Below are 19,604 nucleotides of genomic sequence, written 5' to 3'. Positions count from 1 at the left end.
CTTTAAATATCCACCTTCTTTCATTAAGCACAATGCTTGAGACTCATTCATATGATTAACTGATTAACATACAAAACAAAGTCCTGTGCTTAAAACTGGAAGAACTTATTCATCAACTAAGGTTTCCTAATAACTGAGGCTTGATAATACAAAAATAGCAAGTCCTTTTCAAATAATGTACTCTAGGGGAAAACAGGCAGCAATTTAACCTGTTGTTAGGGGGAGTAAATTGGTGTTTTTTAAAAAAATTATTGTGAAGATGGTGTACAGAGGGGTTACCGTCACAGGAGTAAGGTAATGAGTACATTACTTTTGTTTTCCTTTGTTTTCCCCCAGCCATCCCTTCCCTCCCCACTCATCCCCCCCACCCGAAGTTGTACAGTTCATTTCCGACGTAGTGTCTTCTGAGTATCCTGTTGTAATGGGTCATCCTTTGTCCTTGTTTCAGCATTATGTTATTCCCCTTCTTCTCCCCAAATCAGATAAATGTATAAAATGTATAAAAATACATGGAAAAAGACAAATGAAATAAAATAAGAAGAAAGAACTAGATACAGTACATTGGTGACAACAAGGTCAACAACCAAAAAAAAAAAATAAAAGACCTGTTGTTTCCATGTCTTGAAGTTTATTTCAATAAGCATCATTTTTATATGGTCATATGTACATAACTATTGAGCTATTATGATTCTCTGCCAGGACTATCCTATACATATAAAAACCATGGAATGCTTAATGAATTTGCATGTCATCTTGTGCAGGGGCCATGACAATCTTCTCTGTATCACTCCAATTTTAGTATATGTGCTGCCGAAGTGGCACTTTATTAGTCTTGTTTTTTTCTTCTTCCTTCTTCTTGTCTAACTAACATACTAGAAAAAATATTGGAAGTGTCCTACTATACCAGGCAATAGTCTGGTATTCAGTAGGTGATTAATAACTAGTTATTCCTTTGTCTTTTTATTTTCTATTCTTCTCTGCTGATATCTCACTTCCCTTTTATTCCCCAGACCCTTTGATACTCTCCCTTCAGGCTGCTTTATACTTTGCCAAGGTGCTATTTATGATAAGAGTTACTCATCATTGCACCAATTCCCTTAACTTCTAAGGAGCACCTTGCAAATGTTAGTCTCTTTCAAAACCTCAGGGATTAGTCATCTGATGATAAGTTATCAAGGAGCAGTAGGGCACACAGTCTTGACCTTAGACACTGTGTTTATTTACAATTGTGTCAGATTTATTTGGGTATGCCAACTGAACTTACTCTTGGAAATTGTCTTTGCTGAAGAGGGGTGGGGGCAGAATTTGTCCTGTGTAACCCTTGACCTCAGCTGATTGGACTGGGAGTGGATCTCTGATTCAAGGCAGACAATCAGAAGCTGTTCTGGCTCTATCTGACTTTCTTGAGAACTGAAACAGAAGAAGCCAGAGAAAGCCTCCTAGTTAGATTCTTTTTCTCTTTTTTTCCTCTTCAGAAATTATTCTTGTTTTATTCCCACATTTATCTCAATGTGAGAGAAACTTTTATTACTCATTTTATATCTAGTAACAAAAAACAGTTCACTATGTCCTGTTCCTATGGTCTTTAAAAAGGATCTGCCTGAATAGTTCCACAACAAATCTGTGAAAGTCCTTGTTTGTAATTTTAAAATGAGTGTAAAAGGAAAAAATTGAGTCAGCATGCACAATTTCTGCCTCATACCTACATTTTGAAAAATATTACCTGCTTTTCACCAAAATCTTAAAATTATACTGTAGTAATGCAAAATATATTTGGGGAACGTTCCTTTAAAAAATTTCTTTTGGCAATTCAGGTAAAAGCAATGCGAATGAGAGGTCTTGGTTTTTAGTTTGACTCCCTTGCAAACACTCTGTCAAACCCCAGCCCATTTTTTTTACTTCAGTGATTTTTGTCAATAGGGTCTCTTGGATTTTTACTATTCTTAGATCAAGGTAGATTCTTGAATTGAAAATTCATCTAGACCTGGCTCTCAAAAATTGGGCCTGAGAGAAAATGGAGATGGATCCAGACTTGCTGAGAGACCTTTTGAGAGGATCCAGACCCTTTCCTTAGTGTGTCAGGCTCTGTCTCTTCAGGGGCCAGAAGATGAGGACTTCTCCTTGAGTTCTCCTGTCTGTTGGATTGCCTACTGTATTTCTACCATCACCCTTTCCCTTCACTCATACAAATGGGAATGGGTTCCAGTTTACTACAAGCAATGTCTGTTAGGGCAATCTCCTTGCAGTTAGGATATATCAACAAATGGAAATTTTTTTTATAAATAAAAGAGTCTTCCTGGAATACGTAGATTTCAAAATGACAGCTTAATGAGTGCTGTAACAATTGCCACAAATTTAGTGGGATAAAACAACATCAATTAATTTTTTTACACTAGCAGAGGCCAGGAATCCAGAATCAATCTTACTAGGCTAAAGTTAAGATGTTGGTGGGATGTCATTCCTTCTAGAGGCTTCTGAGAAGAATCTGTTTCTTTGCTGCTTTCAAATTCCAGAGGCCATCTGTATTCCGTGGCTCAAGGTCCCTTTCTTACATCACTCCAATAGCTTCCCTTTACTTTGACCTGTTGTTTTTGTTGCCAGAGTTTCTAGGTCTCCTTTTATTTTCTTGTCTTCTTATCAGGACTCTTGTGGTTACATTTGGAAACCACTCAGGTAAATCCAGTATAATCTCATGAATTCAAAATCCTTAGCTTGACCATAGCTTCTTTTGCTATCAAATGCAACATTGGCAGGTTTGGGGGATTAAGATGAGATGTGTTTAGGAGCCATTCATCCACCTGTCATAGAAACAATTTCTTAGTCTTACAAAGGCAGAGCGTATCAAGTGGAGAGATGTGTTAAAGGGCTGTGTGAAGTTGCCTGAAAAATAGAGGAGCTGAGGGACAAGAAACTAGAGAACATACATAGATTCTTATATATTCTGAGTCCCAAAGGCTAGGAAATGAAAGTAGAGCATTGGAAGGATCTTAGACATGAAGTGTTTTATTACAGAAGGCTGGCAGTGATGAATTAGAGGTGTACTATAAACCCTAAAAAGCCAGGCACAGTGGCTCAGGCTTGTGATCCTAGCAACTTAGGAGGTGGAGATCAGGGGATCATGATTGGAGGCCATCCTGGGCAAAAAGTTTAAGAGACTCTGTTTCAACCAATGGCTGCACATGGTGACTCATGCTTGTTATCTCATCTATGAGGAAAACACAATGGCTACCTCTCTTCTCCAGTGATACTAAGGCTGGCCAGGGCATTAAATGAGACCTTACCTTAAAAACAATGAATGACAAAAGGGGCTGGAAGCATGGCTCAAGTAGTACCATACCTGTTTAGCAAGCACAAGACCCCTAGTTCAATCCCCACCTCCAATGAAACCCTACAAAAATCCCACTAGACAACAAAACAGTTTTAGCTAATAAGCTGAACAAAACAGATAGAATGGAATGATTTAAAAACTCCATCCAATGGAAGAGAACAAAGAGTAAAGAAAGAACAAAGAACAGATAAGTGGAATACAAATAGTGAGATGGTAGATTTTATAACTGTCTCACCAATAATGTTAAATGTAAATGGTCACAATACCCTAATTGAAAGGCAGATATGGTCAGAGTAGATTTTAAAGCAGCAAGATAGGTGTGGTGACTCATGCCTGTAATCCCAGCTGTTTGGAGGCTGAGGCAGGAGGATTCCAAGTCAGAAATCAGCATTGACTACCTAGTTAGTTACAGGATAGTTTGTACTACATAAAGAGGCTAGTCTGGGCTACATAAGGAGACTGTCTTAAAAAAGAAAGAAGAAAAGGAAAAAGAAAAAGATTCAATGATGATAGTAACCAATTGTTTTTGTTATTTTTACTATTACTTGATTGTTTCCTTTCAAATGTAGCAAAGCATTCCAGGTAAAACTTGACTATCCCATGTACATGTTTTGTATTGAGATTTTTACTCCTCAGGTGAAGTACAGAGCAAAGTTACACAATTTGTTAATCTTAAGTATAACAATTAAGAACTTTAAAGATGATGAAGAAATAAATGTTCAGATAATAGGAATATTAAGAACGTGTTAATTTAATGATTTTAGGGAATTCATTATCTCCCTTTTAAATCAATGAATGTTAAAAAGTGTAAATAAAAAGAAAAAACACTCTGAATTCATGTATAATTTCCTCACATTGTCTTATCCTCAGTCCTTATATGTGAAAGGTACAAAAAGCATGAAGAAACTACACATTATAATATGAAAATGAAGTATGCCAAGTCTCTAGTCTTTTTTACGTATATATTTTTTTATTGTAAAAATACTGTACAGTGGGGTTACAGTTTCATGAGTAAGGTAATGAGTACATTTCCTATCTAGTGTTGTTACCTCCTTGTTTTTTTCCCCTACCATCCCATCCCTCCCCACCTCCCTAACTCTTCCATCTCCCACCACCCCCAAGTTGTAGTTTCTTTTCAACATAGTGTCTTGTATATCTCATTGTTACAATGTGTCAACCTGTATCCTTATTTCAGCATTTTGTTATTTCCTTTTCCCTCCCCAAATTAAAAAAAATGTATATAAAAGATACAGGGCACCAGAATCAAATACAGTGAAAACAGAGGTTATACCATGGGGGAAGGACATACAAAAGAAACAAAAAAAATCACATGGTACATTATAAATACATTAAAAACTACAGCAAGAAAGATAAAACCACTTGTGTCCCTATCTTAGGGTTCATTTTGCTTAGCATCCTCTTATATGGTCTAGTCCTTTTCTTTTTTTTGGTGCCAGTCCTGGGGCTTGAACTCAGGGCCTGGATGCTGTCCATGAGCTTTATCTGCTCTAGGTTAGGGCTCTACCACTTGAGATGCAGCTCTACTTCTGGCATTTTGGTTTGTTAATTAGAGATAAGAGTCTCATGGACTTTCTTGCCCAGGCTGGCTTCAAACCTCAATCCTTAAATCGCAGCCTTCTGAGTACCTAGTACTGGTGCCTGGCTTCCCAATTTTCTTTTATAAGGTAATTATAAATAACTGTATAAAAGTGAATCACTAAAGTACATCATAGCCGAAATTCCTTTTTTATTAGCTATTCAGTTGTTTTCCAGATTTCTAGGTGGTTATAAATGTGCTGAATGTTTTGTACAATTTATCTTTGACTTTAATCTCTGAAATTTTTCCTCTCCAGAAGCATTGTGCTAATTTCCACTCCTACATCTAATATATAAGAGTACTATTTTCCTAAACCCTTGCCAACGCTAACTATTATTAGGTTGATAATTCTGACAATTTGATAGGCAAAACTGGCATCTCATTATTAATTTATTTTGCAGTCTCTTTTGGTTACTTGGTCCAATTTTTTTCCTTTTGTAAAATTCCTATTTATGGTCATTCTCTGTTGTCCACTTAATGTATTTTTCATGCTTATTTCTAAGACTTCTAAGACTTTCTAAGACTTTTGTACAGTAAGGATATTAACATTTGTCACAAATGGAAAAGTGTTGATTTAGAAATGCCTTCTATATTCTCATGTGCAAGTTACACTGATAGGCTTGGGTGGAGTGGGTAGAGAGAGAGAATATGAAGGTGTTTGCTGGGAACATTATTGGTGGGGAGCTGGGTAGAGTGAGCAGAAATTCAACTCATCCCCTAGACATCTCCAGACTTTTTCCTAAAATAATACTGTCAACATGCCTTCTTTTGCTCAAAATCTCCCCATTTGTCATTATCAGCCATCTACCAAAGCACAATTACATCAGCTAGGCACAAACAGTTCTCTAATATTTGGGCTTCCCAGTATTTGTTTCAAACTGTGTCCAACCCAATCCAACCCAACCCAACTCAACCCAACTCCATCTAGTGCAGTTGAATGTGTTAAATATTGAGGATATAGATGACAAAGTCTCTGTTTTCAAAGTGCTCACAGACAGACAGAGGATTACAATTAATTATAACTGTCCCTCATGTCAAGGACATGTAATAGGTATTATTGGTGAATAGAACACAGCCTGGCTAGAAGAGAAGGTCAGGAAAAATTTAACAGAGGGTAACTACAGTATGTCTTGATGATTGGACATACTTGTCCATCAGCCAAAGAGAGGTCTTGGGGTGGGGTGGAGGAGGGAGGAGGAATAGTCTAAGAAGAGGGAAGATCAGGTAAGACCTGAAGTGGAAAAATCTGAGTGGAGTGACTGAAGACCAAATTAATGTATCCCAGCAAGGGGAAGGGATTTTTATTTTTACTTTAGAGTGGCGGAGATAAATTGAAAAGTTGTAAATAAAGAATTCTAAAGGCTATGCCTTGGAAAAAAATCACCCTAGCTGTATCTTGGAAAATGAATCAGAGAGGGAATATTTAGAGTGATGAATAGGTCTCTGTTGGCCTGAGACACTTTTGATTTTATACCTGTGGTCCTGGGATGATTCCCAGTTTAGCATTTGTCCTCGGTTTTTCATTTAAAAATCAGGTATATGTGAAAATTGAACCAGAAACCTGACTAGACAGGCAAGATGGGATAGATATGTGGGTGGGGGATGGTGGAAGGGGTGATTTTGATCAAGATGCATTGTACACATAAATTGACACGTTAAATGGAAACCCCTCTATTGGAACTATTTGAAGAAAACACCAAAACAACCCAGTATTATTATGAAGCATTAAAATATGTTGGGACAAGTTTGATAAACCTCCAATTTGTACTTTCAGTTTCTTCCATGCTCTTTTCTAGTAATGAGATGAAGATTCACTGAGCAGAGGACTCACTTTGTTACATGGTCAAATATAGAGTAAAACCAGCAAACCTGCCTCTCTCTTCTCTATTTTCCGGTTGCAAGGTAGCTATAACCTACCTTTCAGTAAAGGGGAACACTCAGATGGTTCCTTGATATAGTGAGTGGTTTCAGGTAGAGGGAGGTGATGGAAATCCTTCTGTTCTCAGGTGGTAAACAGGAGAAATATTGGAAGACACTGTTTCCACTAGCCTCTGTGTTTCAGTCAGTTGTGTCTTCTGCTTCAGCCTGAGACATATGTGAAGCTGCATAGACCACCCATTGGATGTGTCGAGGGGGAAGTATGGAGCATAATAGCTTTGGCTATATGAAGCATGCACAGTTAAATAAGGGCTGAATAGTACTGCTGTGGAGGGTAGAAAGGTCCATGTTAATGCTTTGGCTATAGGAGTTTTGTCATTTATTGTACAGTACCCATGTCCATCGATTATTTTGATATTTATAACTAGTCCTTGTCATTTTTATGTTTCCAATAAGTAGCTTGGGCAGCAATGAGCCCAAGGTACATTTATTGAAAAATTAAGTATAGAATTTTCACCTTTCAAAGATGTTGAGTGTAGGAATGCATAGTGCTTGTGGACATTTATTAGCTGCCATGGAGACAAAAGAGGTGTCACTAACTCCATAGAAAACAGAAGACAAGAAACTACTGAAGAAGCACTGCCATCCGCTTCAAAAAGTAGTGGTGACAGTGAGAAGATTGTCTGGAAATGGGACATTTGTGGGCCTGGGTCAAGAGAACAAATGAAACCCTATATTTCATTAGGGTTAAATATTTACAAGTTATGAATCAAGATAGCAAGCTGTAAAATAAAATATATCGTGTGCTCCTACCTTAACAAAAATACCTTGATTATGATAAAAATTAGGTATTAAGCTACAATTTTTATACAGAGTTGGAAAAACTTAGAGATGACTGAACTGAGTACATTTAAAGATTGGCTTGGGTCTAGATGAAAATTACAGTAAAGTCACACTTGTTTCATGAATGATTATGGATTTTTTGTGTGTGTATGAGTATGTGCATGTCCTGGGGCTTGAACTTAGAGCCTGGGTACTGTCCCTGAACATTTTTGATCAAGACTAGGTAGCACTATCACTTGAGCCACAGCTCAACTTCCTGCTTTTTAGTGGTTAATTGGATAGAAAAGGCATGAACTTTCCTGCCCCAGCTGACTTTCATTCCTGATCTTTGTATCTTAGCCTCCTCAGTAGTTAGGATAACAGGTGTGAGCCACTGGCTCTCAGCTATTATGTATTTATCCCACAGAATTTAGTGTTCTTAGGGTGGAGGATATAGAGTGTTTGCTTAGCATGTATGACACCTTGAGTTCAATACCCAGAAAACTTGCTCTAAAAAATTGCAGTTCTTTCATTCCAGCAAAAATCATGAATTTTGTTTTGTTATTCAAGAATTTTATGAGCTAGGCATGGTGACACTTGCTTCTAATCCCATCGACTGGGGAGGCTGCGGCCAGCCTGGGCAAATTAGACTCTACTTCAAAAATAAAATAAGAAGGGCTGGAGATGTAGCTCAATGGTGGAGTGCTTGCTTAGCATGAATGAGACCTTGAGTTCAATGTTCTGTACCACCAACAAAAGAAAAAAGAATGTTTTGGTGATATTGGAGTTTGAACTCCAAATCTTGTGTCTACCTGCCTTGCTTGCTGGGCTAAGCACTCTACCGCTTGAACCAGGCCTCCAGCCTGGCATTTCTAGTTATCTTTGAGATTGATTTGTGCAGATTTGTTTGCCTGACCTTCCAACTTTGATCCTCAGGAACCTCCTGAATAGCTATGTTAACAGGAATGAGCCAAAATAGCATGGTAAAAGTTTTTCATGTAATTTGCATTCTATTCATAATGAAGTTCTAAAGGATTAAAAATAAAATCTGATTATATTCAAAATGTATAAAGTTTGATTATATGTTCATCCAAATATGTAAATCAAGGGGAGTTTAAAATATAAAAAAGTTATTTTTTGTGTTTTCAAAAATGGTATTTTTCTTCTAAAATATTCAAAATTATTAATTAGAATTAAAAGATAAAACAGAAATATAGTCAAAATTAAACAGAGATGAAAACTGTACTAAGTAATTTTATAAAAATAGAACTACTTATGATTCTAGGGTTCAATATTAGTTGCCAATTTAAAGAACCAGAAGCTTGAAAGACAATATACATTTTTACTCATATGTAGAATGTAGACCAAAAATAATAAGACCTGATTTTGAAAGGGAACTTTGTGGGGGAACCAGCAGAAGATAATGGGGGAAAAAGAGGGTGCTGGAGCATGGACATGATCAAAGTACATGCATGATGAAACAGGTATGAAAATAGCAAGATAAAACCCATTCAAAATGCTTTCAAAAACAGGGGAGGCAGCTGGGTGTTAAGAAAGAGTAATATACTTCACCCTGCACCAGAATCAACTCCAAATGGATTAAAGACCTTGGAGTCAAAGCAGACACCCTGAAAACATTACAGGACAGAATAGGAGAAACCCTAGCTCTCCTTGGCACAGACCAAAATTTTCTTAATAGAGACCCGGCAACACAACAAATCAAAGAAAGGTTGGACAAGTGGGATTGCATAAAATTGCAGAGCTTCTGCATGGCAAAGAACATAGTTAGCAAGATCAATAGAAAGCCCACGGATTGGGAGAAGATCTTCACTAGCCATACAAGGGACAAGGATCTCATATCTAAAAGATACCTGGAACTCAAAAAATTAAATCCCCCATCAACAAATACTCAAAGAAACAACTGCCTGATTAATAAGTGGGCTAAAGACTTAAAGAGAGACTTCTCTGAAGAGAAAAGAAGAATGGACAATATACATATGAAGAAATGCTCAACCTCTTTAGCCATAAAAGAAATGCAAATCAAAACAACATTGAGATACTATCTCACCCCAGTTAGAATGGCTATAATCAAGAACTCTAATAACAACAGATGCTGGAGGGGATGTGGCCAGAAGGGAACCTTACTGCTTTGATGGTGGGAGTGTAAACTTGTTCAACCACTTTGGAAAGCAGTATGGAGGTTCCTCAAAAGACTCCACATAGAACTCCCCTATGACCCAGCAATCCCACTTTTGGGCATTTCCCCAAATGATCACAAACAAGACCATACTAAAGCTACCAGCACAACTATGTTTATTGCAGCATTATTTTCCATAGCTAAGATATGGAACCAACCCAGATGCCCCTCAGTAGATGAATGGATCAAGAAAATGTGGTATATATACACAATGGAATTCTATGCCTCCATCAGAAAGAATGGCATTGCCCCATTTGTTAGGAAATGGAAAGACTTGGAAAAAATTATATTAAGCGAAGTAAGCCAGGCCCAAAGAAACATAGGTCCCATGGTTTCCCTTATTTGCAATAACTAGTATATGTCTGGGACAAGCAGAAAAGGTGAAAAGCTATCTACATATGACCATATAAGATGATAAGTGAAATGAACCCCAAGACAGGGACACAAGTGTTTTTTTCTTTCTTGCTATTGTTTCTAACGTATTTATAATGTACCATGTGATTTTGTTGTTGCTTTGTATGTTCCTCCCCCACGGTATAACCCCTGTTTTCACTGTATTTGATGTCGGTGCCCTGCATCTTGTATATACACTTCTCTAATTTGGGGAGGGGAGGGGAAAAAACAAAATGCTTTAATAGGGATACAGGTTGACCCATTGTAACAATGAGATGTACAAGACACTATCTTGAAAAACTAACTTTACAATTTAGGCAGGGAGCCCAGGGGGAGTGTAGTTGTGGAGGTGGGAGGGAAGGGATGGTAGGGGAAAAACAAAGGAGGAGGTAACAATGCTTGATAGGAAATGTACTCATTACCTTGCTCATGTACTCATGTAACTGTAACCCCTCTGTACAGTATTTTTACAATAAAAAAGTATTAAAAATAAAAAAGAAAGAGTAATATAGATAGGGTGATTTGATTAATATATATTGTATGCATGTATATAAATATCACATCAAAACCCTTTGTATAATTAATTAAACATTATTAATTCATTTAACAAATGAATTAATAAAAATTTAAAGAAGCAAGAACCTAAAATTAGCTTTATCTGTGTCATAGCTAGGTTGAATGATACTTTATAGATAAATATATAAAATAAATACATATATATGAATAGATGGATATATGGACACAGATGAATTTTAAAATAATCTGAATTATTTTATGTTTGAAAATATTACAAATCTTTACAAAATCATTAGTAACTTTGGAACCCAAGAGTGGAACAGAAAGAAAAGCAACATTTTCAGCACTAATGCCAAATGATGCTTGCTTATATGCAAATCTACTGTATTCTTGCTAACTGTGGGGAAACATCGCACAAGATAATTAATTTCCCTTTTGTCTTATGTAAGTCCATGAACTATTCAGCATCTGACTGCCTTCTAAAATGTTTGTCTCTGACTTTAAAAACAGCATTTGGCTAAAAGTTGTTCTTTCTTTCTTTTTAAAAACCTGGGAAAGAGTTGTAGAAAAGCAGTTCCTGACCTTTTAAAGCCATTAATTAACAAAAGATAATAGTGGTCCTGGGGCTTCAAGTCAGGGCCTGGACGCTGTCCCTTAGCCATTTCACTAATGGTTAATTGGAAATAAGAGTCTCATGGACTTTCTTGCCTAGACTGACTTTGAACCTTGATTCTCATTTCTTAGCCTCATGAGTAAGCTAGTATTATAAGAGTGAGCCTCTGACACCCAGCTAGGCATTACTCTTGACTGTGGACATTTAAGAAGATGGTTCACCATCTATTAGAATTGAGTTTTGGATATGGAGTGACAGAGTTGCTCATGTGGTTTTAAATGCACTTAACTTTTAGGGCGTGTTTGTGCTATGCAAGGATTGTTCTTATCTACATGGAAGGGAGTTTATATAAGACTTTGTCCAGAGTATATTCTCTTTTGGTTCTAATAAGTGAACTTGAAGTTTTTCTTGTCCTCATGCAAAAAGTGAAGCAATGACTGTCAATGGGTTGATTCCATCAGAAGATGAAGTTCATAAACAGTCTGTGACGTCAGTTTTATATTAGTGTTTTCCAGTGCTTTGAACAAAATATCAGTTCCTTGCAATTATAGTTTGATATTTTGATACAATTTATAGATCTAAATACAGTCTTTGGAGGTTAATTCTGTCAAAAACGTTAATGTCTGCTATGATTGTGAATGCTATAGTAGAGTCATTTTAAAAGTTTAACATTTGAAGAGAAGATTGCTTGTTTGGGGGGTAATAGTAAGAGTATAAATTATGGGACAGAACACATGATGGTGGTAACAATGCTCTTAGGAAAACTAAGAAGTCTATGGAACTGGCTATGTTTGGAAATAGTCAAGGTGCATACATAATTCATAATTAATTGTATAAAACAAGCAGTAAGTTAACCAATCAAAATAGAAGCCATACTATGTGCTAGTGGCTCAGGCCTATAATCCTAGCTACTCAGGAGGATGATATCTGAGGATCATGGTTGGAAGCCAAAATGAGCAGGAAAGTCTGTGAGACTCTTATCTTCAATTAGCCACCAGAAATCTGGAAGTGGCACTGTGGCTCAAAGTGGTAGAGTGCTTACCTTGAGTGAAAAAGCTCAAGGACAGTGCCCAGTGCCCATAGCCCCACAATCAACAGCCACCCCCAACCAAGGAAGTCATGGTTGTCAGGATTTAGAAACGTTTCTTCTTATAAACTGTGTGAGCAACTGAAATATGAAAAATTTATGAGAAAACTGACGTTGAAGCCGGGTGTGTTGGTGTATGTCACCATATTCCCACCTATTCAGAATGTGGAAGCAAGAGTTTCTCCAGGCTCATGCCAGCCTGGACTATATAGTGAGATCCTGGCTCAAAAGAACAAAATAAAGCAAAGCTCATGCTTTTAATTCTAGCTACTTAGGAGGTTGAGATCCAGAGGATTGCTGTTCAAAGTCAGCCTGGCAAGAAAAGTCTGTGCGACTCTATCCACTAAATAACCAACAAAATGTTGGGTCCTGGAGGTTTGTCTCAAGTAGTAGAGTGAAAGCTGAGCACACAAGCTGAGCAACCATGAAGTCCTCTGTTCAAATCCCATCACTGCCAGAAAGAAAAACAAAAATTTAGCACAGCCATATTGTATATCATTAAGTGCATTATAGAAATATGCAACCCTTTAAAGAACAGCTTTGTAAAGCAACCAATGTGTCCTATATCCACATTGAAAAATTGCCCAAGTCTCCTAAATTTTATTTCTTGATTTCACCAAACAAGTTGGAGATCTTTAATCAAAGTATTCAAAGAAGGTTCATATTTTAAGATTTTAGAAAAGCAGTGCTTTCAAACAGAAAGACACAGATTTATGTCTTCAAAACAAGAAGAGAACAAATTAAACAAATTAAATGATGAATAGTTCTAAATAACTTATGATTTAATTTCACAATTCTATAATTGAGTGTTGGAATATGTTGACTTTGAAATGCCTTTTGATGAGGCTCCTATTTTTAATTGGATAAATTTATAGTTTGTACCAAAATAGAAAGAAATTGAGAATTGCCCTGCAATTCTGTATCATTGACTTATGCAAAGCATTAAAAAGGACAAAAAAAGAGCCAATTTATTTCAACAGATTTTTTTCACATAAAAATATTTGTCAATGAAAGGTACTCAAAAGGAGAGAAAAATGGAGGCTACCTGAGAAAATATTTAAGCTTTATATAGTTAAACAAACATAGAATTTGAAAATATCCCCCAGGGACAGAATTTGTACCTCAGAAGTGAAAGATATGTTTTCCTTAATTAACATATTATGCCTGACCCACCCATCTTTGGTTAATTGTTTTTCAACAAGGGTGCCAAGATTTTTCAATGTGGGAAAGAATTGTCTTAAAAATGGTGTTTGAAACCAGGAGAGAGCAGAGAAGAGATGATGTTGTCTAAAAAGAAATGTACTCTTTACCTTACCTATGAAGCTTTAACCTCTCTGTACATCACCTTTATAATAACAATTTTAAAAAATTAAAAAAATGGTGCATGGACAACTGGATATCCTACCACAAAAGAATGAATTTAGCCTCAGCCCTCATACCCAATAAAAAAGTTAACTTGAAACATGTCAAACACCTAAATATAAGTCCTAAAAACTCTTAGGAAGGAAACATGTGTCGATATTCATAACCTTGGATAACTCACATTCACAAGGATGGCTATAATAAAACAAAGAAAATACGAAAAAGAAGAGTTGGTTAGGATGTGGAAAAATTGGACCTGTTCTACATTCCTCCTGGGAATGTAAAATGGTGTAAAATGGTTTGATAGCTCTTCAAAAAGTCAAACATACATAGCCAGGTGCCACTGACTCATGCCTATAATCCTAGCTACTGGCAAGGCTGAGAGCAGAAGGATTGTAATTCCAGGCCAGACAGGGCAGAATAGTTCATAAACTCCTATCTCAAAAATAATCACGCCTGTAATCCTAGCTACTCAGGAGGCTGAGATCTGAGGATCGCGGTTCAAAGCCAGCCCGGGCAGGAGAGACCGTGAGACTCCTATCTCCAATAAACCACCAGAAAACCGGAAGTGGCGCTGTAGCTCAAGTGGTAGAGCGCCCGCCTTGAGCTGAAGAGCTGAGGGACAGCGCCCAGGCCCAGAGTTCAAGCCCCACGGCCGACAAAAAAAAAAAAAAAAAAAAAAAAAATCAACAGAAAACGGGGCTGTGGGATGGCTCAAGTAGTAGAGCACCAGCCTAGCAAGAGCAAGGCCCTGAGTTCAAACCCCAGTATATCCCCTCCTCAAAAAAAGTGAAACATGACTACCATTTGGTCTAATAATCCTACTCCTAGATATATACCCAAGAGAAGGGAAAACATAATAACACAAAAACTTGTACATAGTATCATTATTTATAATCTTACCAAAGTGAAAACAACCCATATGCCCAATGACAGATGAATGTATAAACAAAGTGTGGTATAACCATACAGTGGAATATTATTCAGATATAAAGTTGGAATAAGTACTGGTTTATGCTAGGGCATGGATGAACCTTGAAAATACTATGCTAAATGAAAGGTGCAAATGGTCACAGAGTTTACGACTACATTTATTTGCTTATTATTATTATTATCTTCAAGTAGTTGTGCAGGGGTTTAAAATTTAACATGTTCATTATGTGTATAGGGCATATGATTCCATCTATAGGAAATATACAGAATAGGCAAATCTGAAGAGTTAGATGTAGACTGGTATTTGCTGGGGGCTGGAATGGGCAGGAATTTAGACTTGCCCTAACAGGGTTAGGGTTTATTTTTGGAAAATATTCTGGACTGAGATAGTGGTGATGGTGCCCACCATTGTGAATATGATGAAAACCACTGGCTTGTACATTTTAAAATGACAAATTTTATGTTACGTGACTTTTTATCTCAATATAGTATATAGAAAAAGCAATTGGAATGTGCCAGTAACCTGAAATTTATAGCCAAAAGGTTATAGAAATTAAAGATCATAAGCAATTAAAGATCATAAAACAATTTAAAATAATGACACCATGTGGGAAGAAATTCTTTAGATAAATACCAGCGACATCATAGTAGAGATGATATGGCAATTGGACAAATTAAAGCGTATTAATATGTAATTGTGACTATATGCTGAGGATAATTTCTTATTGTGTATGTGATTCTTATATCTTCACTTCAAATAATAATACTTAATTAGAATCTTTGAGGTTGAATTCAGAAACATATATGATTTAAAAAATGATCCTGATGCATGAAGTGTATAGAGTCCTCTGGTCTTGAGCACTTAGATAGTGTCCCTACATGCATTTGATATCATAGCTTGATGGTAAGTCCAGATAAGTAATTGAATTGAGGATATGAATAAAACACCACTTTGCCACATGCATTGTGCACAAACTGACAAATAGTTTCAGAATCCAATTGAAAATGAATGTATACCATCATTAATCAAAGAAAAAACCACAAAGGAAATTGGTTGGAATTAAATGCATTAAAATTTGTGGGATGCCAATAACAAAGTACCTAGAAGAAAATCTATAGCACTAAATGATTCTATTAGAAATACAAAATATTGTCCCACTAATAGGCCAACTTGTAAAAGAGGGGTAGATTAAATCCCAAAGCAAGTAGAAAGGTAATAAAAATAAGACCAAATCTGGTCCTGGTGGCTCATATCTATAATCCTAACTACTCAGAAGACTGAGATCTGAGGATCACAATTCAAAGTCAGCATGGGCTGGATAGACTGTGAGACACTTATCTCCAATAAACTACCACAACATCTGGAAGTGGAGCTGTGTTTCACATGGTAGAGCATTAGCCTTGAGCACAAAAGGACTAGTGTACACACACACACACACACACACACACACACACACACACACACACACACACACACACACACACACACACACACACACACACACACACACACACACACACACACACACACACACACCCAGAAATCAATGAAATAAAAAATATAGAAAGATAGGGAGGATATAAATGAAACTAAACAGTGATTCTCTTAAAAGATCAATAAAATTGATAAACCTCTAACCAGACTACTCAGGAAAAAATAAGATACAAATGACCAGTGTCAGAAATGAAAGAGGGGACAGCACTAAAGATCATACAGATATTGAAAACGTAATAACAGAATATTTTGAACAGCTTTATGCCAGTAAAAATTTTAAACTAGATGAAAGGCACAATGATCAAAAGCTCATTAAAAGAGAAGTAGGTGACCATATCACCTAATTGCTGTTAAAGCAATTGCTTTCGTAAGTGAAAAGCCCTCTTCTCCCAAACTTTATTGATGAATTCTACCAAACACAGAAGCAACAATACCATAAGAATACCCCCCAAAACCTAACATGGCAAGTATAGATTAATATCCTTCATGAATGTACATAGAAAAATCCTTAGGAAAATGTTAGCAAATCAATTAAGAAAAACATGAAATGATATTAAATAACAAAAGGTAGATTTTTATTCCAGCTATGTAAGATTGGTTCAACAATTGAAAACTAATCCTCATATTAACGAGTAAAAAGAAAAAAAAAGATTATTTAATTTGATTCAACAATTATTTAGACAAAAGTAAACAAGCGTTTTTAAAACTAAACTCCAAGAAATCTAGTATTAGAAGGGAATTTCCTCAACCTAATAAGGGATTTCTGTGAAAAACCAATAGCTAACTTGAATGATGATGGAAGAGACTTTCCCTCTTGGATCAAGAACAATGCAAGTATTTTTATTCTGATCACATCTATTTAATATTGTACTAGAAATGCTAGCCAGTGAAAAAAGGAAAGGAAAAAGAAAGGCATACAGATGGGAAAGAAAGTTTGTGAGAAGAGATTAAATGATCAGCAATGTAGAAAATACAAAAGAATCTTATAAAAAGCTGCTGAAATGAGGGTTAGTTTAATATGATTGCACGTATTTCAAAGTAGCAAGAAGATAAGCTTTTGAGTATTTTACTATAGAAATGAAGAGCAGTTAAGGAGATGGATATGTTTGTTATCCTGATTTGATCATTATTCATGTATACACCTTTTGGGCATAACACTGTATTTCATAGTTTTTTTATTTGCCATATATCAACTAAACCTAAAATAAAAGTTTCTCAAGGAAAAAATATTATCTGGTAATTTTAAAGAAATTTTAGAGTTCAAATGTTGTTTTAGAGACACAAGGTTTTGTAAAGCTTAATGAAGTAATTCTTCTTTTATTTTTGTTAGTTGTGGGGCTTGAACTTTGGGCCTGGCTGCTGTCCCTCAGCTCTTCAGCTCAAGGCTAGCGCTCTACCACTTGAGCCACAGTGCCACTTCCAGCTTTTTCTGCTTATGGGGTGCTGAGGAATCGAACCCAGGGCCTCATGCATGCAATTCAAGCCCTCTACCTTTGTGCCAACTTCCCAGCCCCAGTAATTATTCTCAAGAAGAATAATTTTAAAAACAAATGCCTTGTTTTGTATTTGAATGAGAAGAATAATATTGTATATAAACTTTCTTAATTATTTCTGATATTTGCATGTACTTTACATTAACCTGGTATTTTGAATTACTTTTTCAATTTTGGAGAATTTTTCTCTACATCATGTTTATAAACTGATATGTTAAATTAAATTTACATTGGTATTGTTAAATGGCAACTCCTTTGTACAACTACTTGATTATAACAAAAATATTTTTTAAAGATCTTAACATAATATCCTAGCAATGACTAATTAAATATTTGTAAAATCATGCCAACCACGAAGTGGGTATAAATAAAAAAAATCTAAGTATGATTTTAATAATTATATATGCTATAAGAAATTTAAGACCTATATAAGCAGAGAGATATATTTATCAATTAAAAACCTCAGTACTTAGATAACAATTCCCTCTGGCTTGGTTTACTGATTTTAACAAATTTAAAAATTGTGCCAGTTCCAAGGCCTGGGCACTGTCCCTGAGCATTTGTGCTCAGGCTAGCGCTCTACCACTTGAGCTACAGCTCCACTTCTGTATTTTCGGTGATTAATTGGAGATAAGAGTTTCATGGACTTGCCTACCCAGGTTGGCTTTGAACAATAGTCTTCAGATGTCAGCCTCCTGAATAGCTAGGATTATAGAAGCGAGCCATTAGCGCCCCAGTTAGCTTACAGATTTAATGCAATCCCAATAAACACCCCTGAAGAAATTTTTGGTCTGCAGGTTGATTCAAATGTTATTCATGTGCAAAAGTATATCAGCTTCATTGTAAGATAAAATAATGCTGGAAAACATTTATTGAATATTTGCTCTGTGCCAGGTATTGCTTCATGAACTTTGAATTTATTGAGAAATCTAATCTTCACAACAGTCCTCTGAGGGAGAAGAAATCATGTCACCCCCAGTTTATGAGTATTCAAATCAAAGCACAAAGAGTATGAATATCTTGAATTAATCAGCTTTTTTATATTGCTGTTGTTTTTTGGTTGTGGGACTTGAACTCAGGGCCTGGGCACTGTCCCTTTGCTTTTCTGCTCAAGGCTAATCCTCTACCACCGAGGTCCATAGCTCCACTTCCAGTTTTCCGGTGGTTAATTTGAGATATGCATCTCACAAACTTTCCTTCCCAGGCTGGCTTTGAACTACCATCCTCAGATCTTAGCTTTCTGGGTAGCTAGGATTATAGGCGTGAGCCACCAGCACCAGGCTAAGATTATCAGCTTTTAGTTAAGAAAGTTTGCCACTGAATCCAAGCAAATGGAGTCCAGATAACTGCCCTTTCATTATGTATGATCACTAATTTCATTATCAATTATCTATTGTCGCAAACAACCACAAAATCTCAGTGGTAAATGAGACTAAGCCCTTGGTTTTCATGGGTCTGCAGTTTGGTTGGATTGGCTTTGATGAGGTCAGTCGGTTAGCTCCAACTGTAGGTTAAGTTCAGGTCTGCTTCATCTCTCTCATCCTTCTTGAATTACTGGTTTAGTCATGGCTTGTTCTTGCGGTAGTCACTAAATAGAGCCTTCTAGTAGAACTAAGGCCCATAAATTTATCTTTTATTTCTACCTTTAGTTGCTCAAATAAAAGGTGAGCAAGTAAAAATATAGTTTTCTTTTGTAGGTCAAGGAAACCTTACTGTGATGTGCTTCTAATGGGAGAAGTCACTTCAAGAACAACAAGGTCATTGTGTTCAGTGACATCTATACAACCTGACAGAAGATTGGGGGATATCAGACTTTGATTTGTGTTTGTTTAGGGTCTTTGGACAGGGGAGTGAAGGGTGAAAGCTCTGGCTACCACTTCTCTGAGTATG

At 36.4% G+C, this 19,604-nt stretch overlaps 1 non-coding gene across 1 annotated transcript; it reads right to left on the bottom strand.

The window, feature by feature from the left end:
• Positions 1–717: 717 nt before the first annotated feature.
• LOC138840516 (U6 spliceosomal RNA) lies at positions 718–822 on the bottom strand. Its single transcript, XR_011376094.1, has one exon. It is a non-coding gene; the product is annotated as a U6 spliceosomal RNA (small nuclear RNA).
• Positions 823–19,604: the final 18,782 nt, after the last annotated feature.

The sequence above is a fragment of the Dipodomys merriami genome, unplaced genomic scaffold (genome assembly GCF_024711535.1).
Source record: "Dipodomys merriami isolate MVZ:Mamm:240054 unplaced genomic scaffold, mDipMer1.0.p SCAF_3, whole genome shotgun sequence".
Classification (NCBI taxonomy): Eukaryota; Metazoa; Chordata; class Mammalia; order Rodentia; family Heteromyidae; genus Dipodomys; species Dipodomys merriami.
This window is presented reverse-complemented; position numbering and strand designations above follow the sequence as displayed.